This window comes from Ascaphus truei, unplaced genomic scaffold (assembly GCF_040206685.1).
Source record: "Ascaphus truei isolate aAscTru1 unplaced genomic scaffold, aAscTru1.hap1 HAP1_SCAFFOLD_958, whole genome shotgun sequence".
NCBI lineage: Eukaryota > Metazoa > Chordata > Amphibia > Anura > Ascaphidae > Ascaphus > Ascaphus truei.
In genome coordinates, this window is record NW_027457297.1 from 16,612 (window position 1) to 31,311 (window position 14,700).

General features: G+C 43.3%; 1 long non-coding RNA gene across 1 annotated transcript; it reads right to left on the reverse strand.

The window, feature by feature from the left end:
* Positions 1-364: 364 nt before the first annotated feature.
* LOC142486576 (uncharacterized) lies at positions 365-12,355 on the reverse strand. Its single transcript, XR_012799036.1, has 6 exons — positions 12,236-12,355; positions 8,490-8,609; positions 7,406-7,503; positions 5,729-5,839; positions 2,307-2,416; positions 365-935 (listed from the first exon to the last, which is right to left on the reverse strand). It is a non-coding gene; the product is annotated as an uncharacterized LOC142486576 (long non-coding RNA).
* Positions 12,356-14,700: the final 2,345 nt, after the last annotated feature.

Sequence of the window (14,700 nt, forward strand, 5' to 3'; positions counted from 1 at the left end):
TAAAGAATATAGTTACTTATTCTATTCTCTACTGTAAGACGTGCCACATTGCCCAATATTTGGGTACAGTGCCCAGATTGTGACCATGCACTACAGAGGTGAGATTCCCCCAACTCCAATTTGCTACACACTCCAAGAGAGATTATTGTGATCAGAGGTGGAATGAGAGGGGTGAGAAGGGTCGCTGCCCAGGGAGTAGCCTGACAGGGGGTACAGAAATCTCTTTTGGTGCATATATTGCGGAGCTGCATTGATTGACTTGTCAATCAGCTCTGCTGCCTATCCCATTGACATCATGATCCGGCACTGTGATCAGCTGCAGCGCTGACCCAGGTGTGTTAGTGCAGCACTTTACAGGGAGGGAACAGAGGTTGTGGATGACAGATGCTGGGGATAGGCCATGAGTACGGGCCAGAGTAAGGTGGAGACTTTCTGTACTCTGCATACAGGACACTGCATGCATGACAGTGTCTGTGTGTGTGTGTGTGTGTGTGTATTCCAAGTGTCAGTGTGCATAAGTAAGTGTGCTCTGTAAGTATGCCTGTGTGGCAGGTATAGGGGGGTGGTTCAGCTGGAGGAACTTATCCAGGCACAAAAGCACATAGATGCCCCAGATTATACCACCCCAAATGCTGATAATATCCTGCTGCACTTTACAGAAGATGATGCAGATGTCAGTGGGTGGTGGGTTCATTAAATCCATCCATCATATCATAGCCACACTGTGCATATGATGTACTGAATCAATCACAGGAAGACATCTCCATGGTAGGGGTAGAAGTTAACAGAATATGTCCAGCACTGTGGTGTGTAGCCCATAAATAATAATTGTGCACATTACAGAACATACTTGCAACTGCAAGATCATTTTGCTGCTTGTAGTGTTTGCTCTTGTCCTGTGCAGTGTTGTCGTAGATCCGTCTCTTCAGTGTTCACTGCAATAAAAGTAAGACATTGCATTAATATTACAGAAGTTTGGGAGCTGAAATCCCACTATGCTGCAGACATTTTCCCTTTGCATAAGATTCTTGTGATTATATCTCAATGATGATCAATAACAACTACATCATAACACAGCCGCTCAATACAAAATATGTATTTGCTATCAATGGTCATGGAGGCCAAACGTCACACAATGTACAGATATACTGCTGCGGCCGAGTTTATTCGAGCATTTGCCCGTTCTTGGCCGCAGCAGTAACCTGGCGCGCGCCGGAGGGTGCCGGGCGCACGCCGAAGCAGCGGAGGAGCGCCCTCCGATCGGGGCTTTCTCCCTTCCGCTGCCGGGTCCGTCGGGTCCCCCGGAACCCCCTGCCGCTGTCCCCCACATCGCGGGACACCAGTGCTCCCTCGGGGAGCCCTGGACGCGCGTGCAGGGGGCGCAGGCACCCGATGACGCGTGACCGTGCATCGGTGATGCGCGGCACGCTGAGGGAGTGCGGCTAGCACGCCGGGGCATCCCCCGGCTTGCGGTGCTAGCCGTGCTTCAATAAAACGTGTCGGTAGTGTAGCAAGGATTATTTCTTCCTCTGGTGCATTATGATGGGATGTGTTGTAAGATTCTGCATTATTAGCATCACTGAATCTTTTGGAAACTGAGTAATATTCTATGTTTTAATGCAATATTATGGATGATCAGCCGGTAAAATAAAGCTTACTGTATCTGTAGCCATGCTCTACCCATGATGTGCTGAATCAATGACTGCAGAGTGATTCAGAGTGGTAAACATGACTGGAACTCATCTCTGAATAGAGGACAGAACAGCAGTGCAGAGTAGGAGGTGAATGTATCTCAAATGGAAGACTTAGTAGCTGTGTGGGGAGTAGACAGTACAGACTGATCAAATAAATAGTTAAAGGAGTATCTTCAACATTACTTGGCTTTGTTATCAACATTGAAGTTTCTCTTGTTTTTTCTGTTCTTTAAATCACTACTACTGATGCCATGTGTAACCTGTACTGAGAGATATACTCTACTGGCCTAGATGAAACCATATGATGCAAACAGGATTCATCCCACTCCAGATTCATATGATTGCACCACTTCAACCTTTAATAAAACACATAGAACTACAGCAGTGCGCTACTGCACATGTTCTTGTTATGAATGGTAGTAGATGTGGTCCTTGGGTCAATACTTCATACAGCAGCCACACTCTACTCATGATGTATTGAATCAACAAAAACCTGCATGGTACAGATCACAGGAAGGGTAGAGTAGAGGGGAATATGTCCAATGCGAAACCCTTAGCAGCTGGATTGTGTGGAGTCAACAAAACGACAAATACTAAATGAGAAATATACACATTGCTTATCTGTCTCTGTGTAGTAATTTTCCTCCTATTCAACTGTCTTTCAAAATTTCTCTTCTGACAGAAAAGAAACACATGGCTTCAATATTCACTGTTCTTCCCTCCTGAAATAAAAGTTAAGCATTGCATGGTTATGATCATACATACAATGAACCTTGCGCCAAACCATGTGATCCAAAGTAAATCCACCTCCCTCCCATAGCTGTGTTCCTTCTAGAGCTTCTACCACACAAGTCATTAATGTTCGTGACACTGTACTGCAGTCACAGTCTGCACACAAAGTACTGAATCAATTACATCACACTGAAAAGGCAGTCTACATGATGCAATAGTTAACCATAATAACTCTGTCATGCAAATGACAGGAAAACCTATATGTATATCATTAGGGGAGAGGGGAAAAATAATTAAAAAATAAGTGCGAAAAATAAAAACAGATTATAGGAAAGTAAATCCTTGCCCTGGGAACTTTACAATCTAATAGAAATGTTAGAAGACTTAAAGAGAGGCAGCAGTTGGGGGAAGAAGTGCAGTAGATGACAATGCTTGTCCTTAATGGTGGGTACAATTAGTAGAAAGCACATCTTGGGAACAATAGTTGTTAGCAGTGACTGTGGGTGTGGGACAGTAGCCACGAGTCAAAGTTTTTTAAATGCTTGATTTAAGTCGTGAATTTTAAGATTGGTCTTACATGTGGGTGGAAGAGGTTATGTTGGCATATACTGAGTGTGAGGAAGTTTCACATGTACGGTGCAGTGATGGAAAATGGTTTCAGGCAAGTGAGAGAACAGTAGAGGTGAAAGAAGTTTACAGGAGACAGTTATGGTTATAGTGCAAGAGACAAGCAAGGGCATAACGAGAGATCAAAGATGATATGCAAGAAGGAGCAGATTAATGGAGAGCCTTAACAAAAAGGTAAGGAGGAGAACTTTGTAGGTGATACAAAAACTTGATGGGATGCCAGGACAGGGATTTAAGGAGATGAGCAGAGACTGTTGTGGGAGAAAGTGAGATAATTCAAGCAGCAGAGTTTTGCATAGGAGAAAGTTGTGAAGCATGGAGGCCTGTTAGTAGTATGTTAAAATAACCTATAGGATAACAGTATACATTGGAGTTTTAGCAGTAGGTTGAGAGGGGAAAGGGAAGATCTTGGCAATATTACAGAGAAAGAGGCAACACATTTTACCCATAGCCGTGCATGTGAATGGAGATGGAATTGAAGAGCCAAATGTTACTCCTATGCAACATGTTTGATGACAAGATAGATGGTAGTACTGTTTACTGTGATGGAGAAAGGGGATAATATGAGCCCAGTGTTAGACATTAAGTTTAAGGCAGTGGAGTGCCATCCATGAGCATATAGCCAGGAGACAACCCAAGAGTAGGGACTGGATTGCAGGAGTGAGAACAGGGGTGGATAGATTTGTGTGTGTATCATCCGCATAGAGATTATATCTAAGGCCAAAAGCATTGATGAAGTCACCAAATGATAGTATGTAGAGAGAAAGAGAGATCTCAGAACAGAGCCCTGATGTATACCCACAGACAGATCAATAGAAGACGAAGACATGTTAGCAACAGAGATGGAGAATGTGTGACAGGAAAGTTATGATGAAAACCAGGATAGAACTTTGTTACTGATACCAAGAGAGAGTTTAGAATATGAAGGAGGAGAGTGATTGAGAGCATCAAACGCAGCCGATAGATCAAGTAGGATTAGTAGGGAAAAACCTTGGGAATTAGCTTTAAGCACAGTCTGTAGAACGTGCTGTACGAAAGGCAGGTTGTAAAGGATCCAGGAGGGCATGTGATTTAAGAATGTTGACACTAGCAATTAGAAGGCAAACAGCATGAGGGATACAGAGCGGTAGTTAGTAAGGCACATAGGGTGTAGTTTGTTTCTGACAAAAGGGTGACCGCTACAGGCTTAAAGTAAGAGGGCAAAAATCCAGAGAATAGGGAGAAATTGAAGATGTGGGTGAGAGTGGGGACTAAGAGATGCAGTAAGGTGTGAGGGGATACGATCTAGAGGGCTTGTGGTAGAGGGAGAATAGAAGATGATTAGCTTCCAGCTCTGTAAGAGAAGAAAAGGAGTCAAGTGCAGAAGGAGATTTGGGAAGAAGGAGAGAAGGGGGAAGGGACAGAAGGAATCTCCTTTTGGGTGGCATCCACCTTGCCTCTGAAGTAGTCAAATGCTTGAGGAGAAGTGAAGGAAGGATGGCAAGTGGGAGGAGAAGGTCAGTGGAGGGAGTCAAATACAGAGAAAAAAAACAGCGTAAATTAAATTTGAGTGTTGATGAGTGTGGAAAAAAGTAGTGTATTTAGCCCTAGAGAGCAGCTTTATACAGGACAGGAGACATTTTTACTGTAGAAAAATCAAACAAAGTGTGAGATTTCCTCCGTAGGTATTAAGAACAGCGAGTGGAAGTGTGATGAGTGTGTTTGGGAATTTAGCCAAAGGTGTGGGTTAGAGGGATGAGTGTGTCAGAGCCTATAGGGGGCATATAGATAGGAGGATAGCATTGTAAGAGTTAATAAGATTGTTAGTTTAAGCAGAAAGAAAGAGAGAGAAGAGAGAAGAGAGGTTAGAGTAGATGTCAGAGGAGAGTTTAATTAAGCAGAGGCAAATCAGTGGGACAGGTAAGATGCGGTGAGGGGAATGACTGATTGTGACTGATGAGAGCAGAAGAGGTTATGTACAACTAGAGCCTTGTTAGTAAGAGTGGACATTCCAGAGGGCACAGGAGAAGGGAAGAGAAAAGTAAGGAAAGGAATGTGGATTACATTAGATAGGTTAACACTCTTAGTAGGGAGGCCTGATGTGTATATGAGCCGGTCCAAGATTATAAGAGATATCCCCCAACATCAGCGAGCATAGAAGGAGACACAGAGATAGGTGTAGAGAGAGACAGAGATAGGGATATGTAGAGAGAGAAGGGCGTCAAGAGAATGAGACAGATAGGCGTAGAGAGAGGAGACATAGAGAGAGGGGGCTTTGAGAGGGGGGCGTAGAGAATGAGGGAAGGTGGAAGAGAATAGGATGTGCAGGAGTGCATTTCATTGAGCAGTGCAGAAATAGCTGCAATAGAGGTCTGTACAAATGGTGCTTTGTGTAGACACATGCAAAGGTAGGGGAAGGAAAGTGTATAGAACATGTGGATAAAAGCAGGAGTGTGGAAGTTAGAGAAATTAGAAAAGTTTTACAGAGGAGTGAGGAAACAGTAAACAGAAAGAACAAGAGAGAGGTTACATTGGGATGACGTGCTGTGGTAGAGAGAAATGCTAGGAGAGAGCCTCCAGATATTAGAGGACATGAATTGAGAGAGCAAATGTATAAATCAAAACCGGAGGGGGAGGTATAGCACGAAAGCTTGCACAGCAGTTGATGAAGATTATAGTCTTAAAGTTGCGTGTACCTGTCAGGGCACTCAAGAAGGTCAATGCTCACAAGTGCAGAGTTCATGAAGAAATGCTGAATCCAGTTCCCCTCCAATTTAATTTTAATATAACTTTTTCATTCTTCATTACTGCAAAAAGCAAACAAAACAAAACCACATTGCATTACTATTTTCAAAATGGATTGAATGACATATTCAACAGTAACTGTGTGATGCCAATATTGCCTTCTCACTCGTAGGCCAGTACGGTCAGGTACCCAGTACTGATAAAACAATAAGTGCCCGTACTAAGTACCAATATGAATTATAAGGAAATGTAAAATCTCCAGGTCTCTCTCCATCTCTGCAACAGATATATGGATAAGCCCATATTAAGGCATCACGTGACCGGAGCCGTCACTGACTGGGTATACGCAAAGATGCAGGGAGATGCAAAGAAAGGGAGGGAGAGAGACAGGGAGAAGATGGGAAACGGAGGGAGGCACGGATGGCAGGCCTCTCTCTTTCACTGGTGCATGCAAGGAGCTGGTCCCAACATCCACAAAGTGTGTGTGTATTATTGGTTGTGTTTTATGGCGGTAGGAGGATAGTGTGTATATTGTGTGTGTGTGGGAGTATTATATTGTGTGTAGGGTATTATAGTGTGTATATTATGTTGAGGTGCAGAGGAGAGTGTTAGATTGGGTATCTTGTGTTAGGGGGTATTGTGTATATTGTGTTTAAGACTATAATATTATTGGGGAGATTATTATTGAGGAGGTATTAAAGTGTGTATTGTGGGGAGTATTAGTGTATGTATTATTTGTGGGTGACAGATGCTGTGGGTAGGCCAAGAGTACGGGCCAGACTAAGGTGGAGACTTTCTGTACTCTGCATACAGGACTCTACATGTACTGCAGAGGTGAAATTCCCCCAACTCCAATTTGCTACACTCTCCAAGAGAGAATATTGTGATCAGAGGTGGAAGATGAGCAGGGTCACTGCCCAGGGAGTAGCCTGTCAGGGGGCATGGAAATCTTTTTTGGTGCGTATGTTGCCACGTGGCATTGATTGACCGGTCAATTAGCACTGCTTCCTATCACAGTGACATGATCCGGTGCTGTGATCGGTTGCAGCGCTGACCAAGGTGTGTTAGTGCAGCAATTTACAGGGAGGGAACAGAGGTTGTGGGTGACAGATGCTGGGGGTAGGCCAAGAGTACGGGCCAGAGCAAGGTGGAGATATTCTGTACTCTGCATGCCCATCCTGCATGCCCAGGACTCTGCATGCATGCCAGTGGCTGTGGGGTGTGTGTGTGTAGGTATGCCAAGTGTCAGTGTGCATAAGTAAGTGTGCTGTGTGTGTAAGTAAGTTTGCCTGTGTGGCAGGAGGTGTAGGGGGGTGGGGGGCGGGGGGCGGTTCAGCTGGAGGACTTTACCCAGCACAAAAGCACATAGATGCCTCTGATTATATCACCCCAAATGCTGATAATATCCTGTTGTAGATGCACTTTACAGAAGATGATACAGATGTCATCAGTGTTTGGTGGGTTCATTAAATCAATCCATCATATAATAGCCACACTATGCATATGATGTACTGAATCAGTAACACCAATCACAGGAAGACATCTCCATGGTAGGGGTAGTGTTGAAGTTAACAAAATATGTCCAGCACTGTGGTGTGGAGCCCATACATAATAATTGTGCACATTACCAGAACAACATATTGTCAACTGCATGATCATTTTGCTGCTTGTAGTGTATACTCTTGTCCTGTGCAGTGTTGTAGTAGATCCGTCTCTTCGGTGTTCACTGCAATAAAAGTAAGACATTGCATTAATATTACAGAAGTTTGGGGGCTGAAATCCCACTATGCTAATGACAGTTTCCCTTTGCATAAGATTCTTGTGATTATATCTCAATGATGATCAATAACAACTACATCATAACACAGCTGCTCTATACAGAATATGTATTTGCCATCAATGGTCATGGAGGCAATATGTCACACAATGTACATATATAGCAAGGATTATTTCTTCCTCTGGTGTATTATGATGGGAGGGTGAGATTCTGCATTATCAGCATCAGTAAATCTGTAGGAAACTGAGTGATATTCTATTTTTTAATGCAATATTAGGGTAAAATAAAGCTTGCTGTATCTATAGCCATGCTCTACCCATGATGTGCTGAATCAATGACTGCAGAGCGATTTAGAGTGGTAAACATGACTTGAACTCATCTCTGAATAGAGGGTAGCACAGTAGTGCAGAGTAGAAGGTGAATGTATCTCAAATGGAAACCCTTAGCAGCTGTGTGGGGAGTAGACAGTACAGACTGACCAAGTAAATAGTAAAAAGTAGTAACTTCAACATTACTTGGTTTTGTTCTCCACTCCTGTTTTTCTGTTCTTTAAATCACTAATACTGATGCCATATGTAACCTGTACTGAGAGTTATATACTCTACTGGCCTAGATCAAATTAAATGATGCAAACAGGATCCCTCCCACTCAAGATTCATATGATTGCACCACCTCAACCTTTCATAGCAATAACATAGAACTGCAGCAGTGCGCTACTGCACATGTTCTTGTTATGAATGGTAGTAGATGTGGTCCTTGGGTCAGTACTTCATACTGTAGCCACACTCTATTCATGATGTATTGAATCAACAAAAATCTGCATGGTACAGATCACAGGAAGGGGTGGAGTAGAGGTGAATATGTCCAATGCGAAACCCTTAGCAGCCGGATTTTTTGGAGTCAATAAAACGACAAATACTAAATGAGAAATATACACATTGCTTATCTGTCTCTGTGTAGTCATTTTCCTCCTCTTCAACTGTCCTTCAATTTTCTATTTTGCAAGAAAATGAACACATGGCTTCAATATTCACTTCTGTTCTGCAGTCTTTCCTCTTGAAATAAAAAAGTTAAGCATTGCATTATTATTATTATAATTATTATTGACGATACATACAATGAACCTTGCTCCAAACCATGTGATACAAAGCAAATCCACCTCCCTCCCACAGCTGTGCTCCTTCTAGAGCTTCTACCACACAAGTTATTCATGTCAGTGAAACTGTACTGCAGTCCCGGTCTGCACACAATCTACTGAATCAATGACATCACACTGTGTCACACAATGTCATGCTAACGACAGGAAACAATCTTTGTATATATCTTTGTATATATAATAATAATAATAATAATAATAATAAAAAAAATAAGACAGGACAGACACTCCTACATTGCAATCAATAGAAAATAACTGGGACAGGCACTTCAAGGATGCATACGGTCCCGGATAAACTGTAGCTACCTATACACGTGTGCCTTGTCTCTAGACTCTGCATATATCTCTATTTATATACCACCCATTGTGTACTCAGCGCTTTACAAGAGAGACCAAAAAGTACAGGAAATTATTATACAATAAGTTCAACAAACAAAAACAGACAATAGGAAAGTAAATCCCTGTCCTGGGTAGTTTACAATCTAAGAGAAATGTAAGGAGACTTACAGAGAGACAACAGGTGGGGGAACAAGTGCAGTAGATGACAATGCTTGTCCTTAATGGTGGGTACTTGTAGTATAAAGCACTTCTTGGGAACAATAGTTAGTGACTGAATGAGTGACAGTAGCAACGAGTAAAAGCTATTGAAATGCTTCATTTAAGTTGTGAATTTTAAGGTTGATCTTAAATGTGGGTGGAAGAGGGTATGTTGGCATATACTGAGTGTGTGTGAGTTTCACAGGTAAATTGATGGGAAAGGGTTTCAGGCAAGAGAGCGAGTGCGCAGTAGAGGTGTAAGAAGTATAATGGAGACAGCTATTAGTAGAGCTTAGGAGACGAGGAAGGGCATAACGAGACCAAAGATGATATGTAGGAAGGAGCAGATGAATAGAGAATAGTGTTGGACTGGGTCCTCAACTATAAAAAAATGGGTAACGGGTACCCGGCCAAAATGAAAGGTTCTACCCGGTCGGGTACACGGTTTGGCACTTACCTTCCGGGTGGCGGTGACATCTAGGATCAGCAGCAGTCCTGTGACGGTGGCAGCATCTGTGGTGTCTTCAGCCGGCGGGGGAGCTGCAGGCTCACAGACACAGCTTACCTGCTTCGGTGCTGTGGAAGTGATTCCTGCAGCTCCCCCCGCCAGGTGAAGACACCTCTGATGCTGCCAACATCAGAGGACTGCTGCTGCTGATCCTAGATGTCTTAGGAAAGGTAAGTATAAAAGATTATTTCCAGCTGCCCTGACATTACCCGACGCCGGGTATTACCCGGCCAAGTCCACTTCTCAGTGGCCGGTTTCGAGTAATGTCCGGGTAGCTGGAAATGTGTCGGGTAACGCCGGGTACTCGGTACACCACTAATAGAGAACCTTAACAAAAAGGTAAGGAGGAGAACTTTGTAGGTGATCTGAAACTTGATGGGAAGCAAGGAGAGGGATTTAAGGAGGAGGAGGAGATGAGCAGATACTGTTGTGGGAGAAAGGGAAATTATTCAAGCAGCAGAGTTTTGGATAGATTGCAAATGAGAAAGTTGTGAAGCAGGGAGCCCTGTTAGCAGTATGTTAACCCATACGATAAGGGCATGCATTGGCGTTTTAGCAGTAGATTGACAGAGAAAAGGGCAAATCTTGGAAATATTACAGAGAAAGAATCGACAAACTTTAGCCAGTGTCGTGAATGAAGATGGAAAGGGAAGAGTCAAATGTTACTCCTAGGCAATGTGCTTTCATGACAGGATGATGGTAGTACTGTTTACTGCGATGGAGAAAGGTGATATTAGGCCAGATTTAGGGGGAAATATGAGGAGCTCAGTTTTAGACATTAGGTTTAAGGCAGAAGAGTGTCATCCATGGAGGATATAGCCAGGAGGCGACCCGAAACTAGGAACTAAATTGCAGGAGTGACGGTAGGGTGGATAGGTGTGTGTATCATCTGCATAGAGATGATATCAAGGGCCAAAATAGTTGATAAGGTCAACTAGTGATAGTATGTAGTGAGAGAGGTCCCAGAACAGAGTCCTGAGGTATACCAACAGACAAAACAACAGGAGACAAAGACACGTTAGCAACAGAGATGGAGAATGTGTGATGGAGAAGTATGATGAAAACCAGGATATAAGTTTGCTGCGGATACGAAGAAAGAGTTTAGAATATGAATGAGAAGAGTGATTGACAGTATCAAAAGCAGAAGAGAGATCAAGCAGGATTAGTAAGTAAAATGGACCTTGGGAATTTTCTTTATGTACATAATTGGTTACATTGGGAAAGGCAGATTGTGAAGGGCCCAGAGGAGCATGTGATTTAAGAATGTTGATCAAACGGGAGATCACAAGACGTTCTAGCAATTAGGAGGCAAATGGTAGGACGGATACAGGGCGATAGTTAGAAATTCACACAAGGTCAAGGTTATTTTTGAGAATAGGGGTGACCACTGCATGCTTAAAAGGAAGAGTTGAAAGAGCCAAAGGATATGGAGGAATTGAAGATGTGGGTGAGAGTGAGAATATAGGATTGAGAGGGCATGTGGTAGAGGGAGAAGAGAAGATCAGGTTCCAGCTTTGTGACAGGAGAAAAGGAGTCAAGAGTGCAATGAGATCTAGATAGAAAAAGAGACAGGGGGAAGGGAGAGAACGAATCTACTTGTGGATGGCATCCACCTTGCCTCAAGTGAGCAAAGGCTTGAGGAGAAATAAAGGATGGATGTTAAGTGGGAGGAGAAAGTCAGTGGTGGGACTCAAATACATAGAAGACAGTGTGAATGAAATTGGAGTGTTGATGAGTGAGGAAAAAGTAGTGTTTGACCTTAAAAAAAGGAGCAGAGTTTTACAGAACAGGACAAAGGTTTAGTGTAGAAAATCAGACTGTGAGATTTCCTCCATAGGTGTTAAGAGCAGCAGTGTGATGTGATGAAGTGTGATGAGAGCGTGCTTGTGAATTAAACCAATGCATGGGTTAGGCTGCGTCTATAGTAAGCACGCAACAGATGGCAAAGTTAGCGCATGCCTGTCGCTCCAGCAATCCCTGCACTGAGGTCCGAGGCGACGGGGAGGCCCTGCATCGCTCGCACGCACTGTGGACAACCAAGCGTGTGCCCATGATAATCACGGCCTTAGAGGGATGAGTGTGTCAGAGCCTAGAAGGGGCATATAGATGATGGAGGAGGAGGGAGGAGGAGATGATAGCATTGTAAGAGTTAACAAGATAGCTAGTTTAAGAAGAAAGTGAGGAGAGGTTAGAGATAAGGGTAGATGTCAGAGGAGAGAGTTCAATTAAGCTGAGGTATCGAGTAGGACAGGGGTGAGGGGAATGAGAAGTGGTGGATGATGAGAGCAGAAGAGGTCATGTACAAATAGACCATGTTAGTCGTAGAGCAGACATTCCAGAGGGCACGTGAGAAGGGAAGAGTAAAGTGAGACAAGGAATGTGGATTACATTAGATGGGTTAATACGCTTAGCAGGGAGGTGGAGAGAGAGGCAAGAGGCAGAGGGTGGTGTAGGGGTAGAGGAAGAGATGTTGCATGTACCTTGTCAGAACATTAAAGAACGTCAATTCACACTGGTGCAGAGTTGATGATGAAATGCTGAATCCAGTTCACGTCCAATTCAATTTTAACAGAACTTTTTCATTCTTCATTACTGCAAAAAAAAATTAAAAAACAATGCATTACTATTTTCAAAATGGATTGAATTCCCCCACCAATGACTATGTGTTACCAATATATCCCTCTCAGTCCCACTGCAGCACATACTGTACCAGTGTGAAAGTAAGAAGGTACACAGTACCGGTAAAACAATACGTGCCGGTACTATGCACCATATGAATTATAAGGGGATGTAAATCTCCCAGTCTCTCTCCATATCCGCAACAGAGCGGGCTCCGGTCAGTGGCATGGATGCCCATATATGGGTATGCTCATATTTGGGCATCCCATGTCACTGACCGGAGCCGGCTCTGAGTATAGGGATATATGCGGAGACGCACAGGTGCAAGGAAATGGGAGGAGGCACGGTGAGAAACAGGGAGAGACCACAGGAAGATAGAGGGCAACAACTTCCACAAGGTACTTGTATGGGTATAATTGTTTGTATTTTGTGCAGAGGGGGTAATTTCAGATAAAATACAATTCTCCACCCTCTACGAAACAATTCCACTTTGTTCAGTAAGCCAGAAAGTCTTGGTCCCATGTGGACTGAATTTAATGCAAATAAGGTCCTTAATACACAAGTAAAGAATAAAGTTACTTATTCTCTACTGTAAGAAGTGCCACATTGCCCACTATTTGGGTCCTGTGCCCAGATTGTGACCATGCATGGCAGAGGTGAGATTCCCCCAACTCCAATTTGCTACACTCTCCAAGAGAGATAATTGTGATCAGAGGTGGAACTAGGGGAGGGTGTGAGCAGGGTCACTGCCCAGGGAGTAACCTGACTGGGGGCACGGAAATCTCATTTAGTGCATATGTTGCGGCACTGCATTGATTGACCGGTCAATCTGCACTGCTGCCTGTCACAGTGACATCCTGATCGGGCACTGTGATCAGCTATAGCACTGACCCAGGTGAGATAGTTCAGCACTTTACAAGGAGGGAACAGATGTTGTGGGTGACAGATGCTGGGGGTAGGCCAAGACTGTTGGCCAGAGTAACGTGGAGACTTACTGCACTCTGCATGCCCATCCTCTCCCTGACATCAGGGGAAGGAAGTGGCCCTGGGGTGTGTGTAGGTATGCCAGATGTCAGTGTATGCATAAGTAAGTATGTCTGTGTAGTGGGAGGTGTAGGGGCGTTAAGCTGGAGGACTTAAAACAGGCACACATCTCACTTCGCTGCGGACAATTTCCCTTTGCATAAGATTCTTGTGATTATGTCAATGATGATCAATAACTGCATCATAACACAGCCGCTCTATACAGAAGATGTACTTGCTATCAATGGTCATGGAGGTAATACGTCACACAATGTACAGATATAGCAAGGATTATTTCTTCCTCTGGTGCATTATGGCATTATGATGGGAAATGTTGTGAGATTCTGCATTATCAGCATCACTGCATCTTTTGGAAATTAAGTGATATTCTATGTTTTAATGCAATATTATGGATGATCAGCCGGTAAAATAATAAAAGCTTTCTGTATCTGTAGCCATGCTCTACCCATGATGTGCTGAATCAATGACTGCAGAGAGATTCAGAGTGCTAAACATGACTGGAACGCATCTCTAAATAATGGGCAGCAAAGCAGTGCAGAATAGGAGGTGAAAGTATTTAAAATGGAAGACCCTTAGCAGCTGTGTGGGGAGTAGACAGTACAGACTGACCAAGTAAATGGTAAAAGGAGTAACTTCAACATTACTTGGCTTTGTTCTCCACATTGAAGCTTTCCTCCTCTTTACATCACTAATACTGATGCCATGTGTAACCTGTACTGAGAGTTATATAATCTACTGGCCTAGATGAAACCATGTGATGCAAACAGGATCCATCCCACTCCAGATTCATAGAATTGAACCACCTCAACCTTTCATAACAATCACATAGAACTGCAGCTGTGCGCTACTGCACATGTTCTTGTTATGAATGGTAGTAGATGTGGTCCTTGGGTCTTTACTTCATACTGTAGCCACACTCTACTCATGATGTATTGAATCAATGAAAACTTGCATGGTTCAGATCACAGGAAGGGGTAGAGTAGAGATGAAAATGTTCAATGTGAAACCCGTAGCAGCCGGATTGTGTGGAGTCAATAAAACGACAAATACTAAATGGTAAATGAGAAATATACACATTGCTTATCTGTCTCTGTGTAGTAATTTTCATTCTGTTCAATATTCACTTCTGTTCTGCAGTCATCCCTCCTGAAATAAAAGTTAAGCATTGCATTGTTATTATGATAATACATACAATAAACCTTGCTCCAAACCATTTGATGCAAAGCAAATCCACCTCCCACCCACAGCTGTGCTCCGTCTAGAGCATGCATGTCAAACTCCA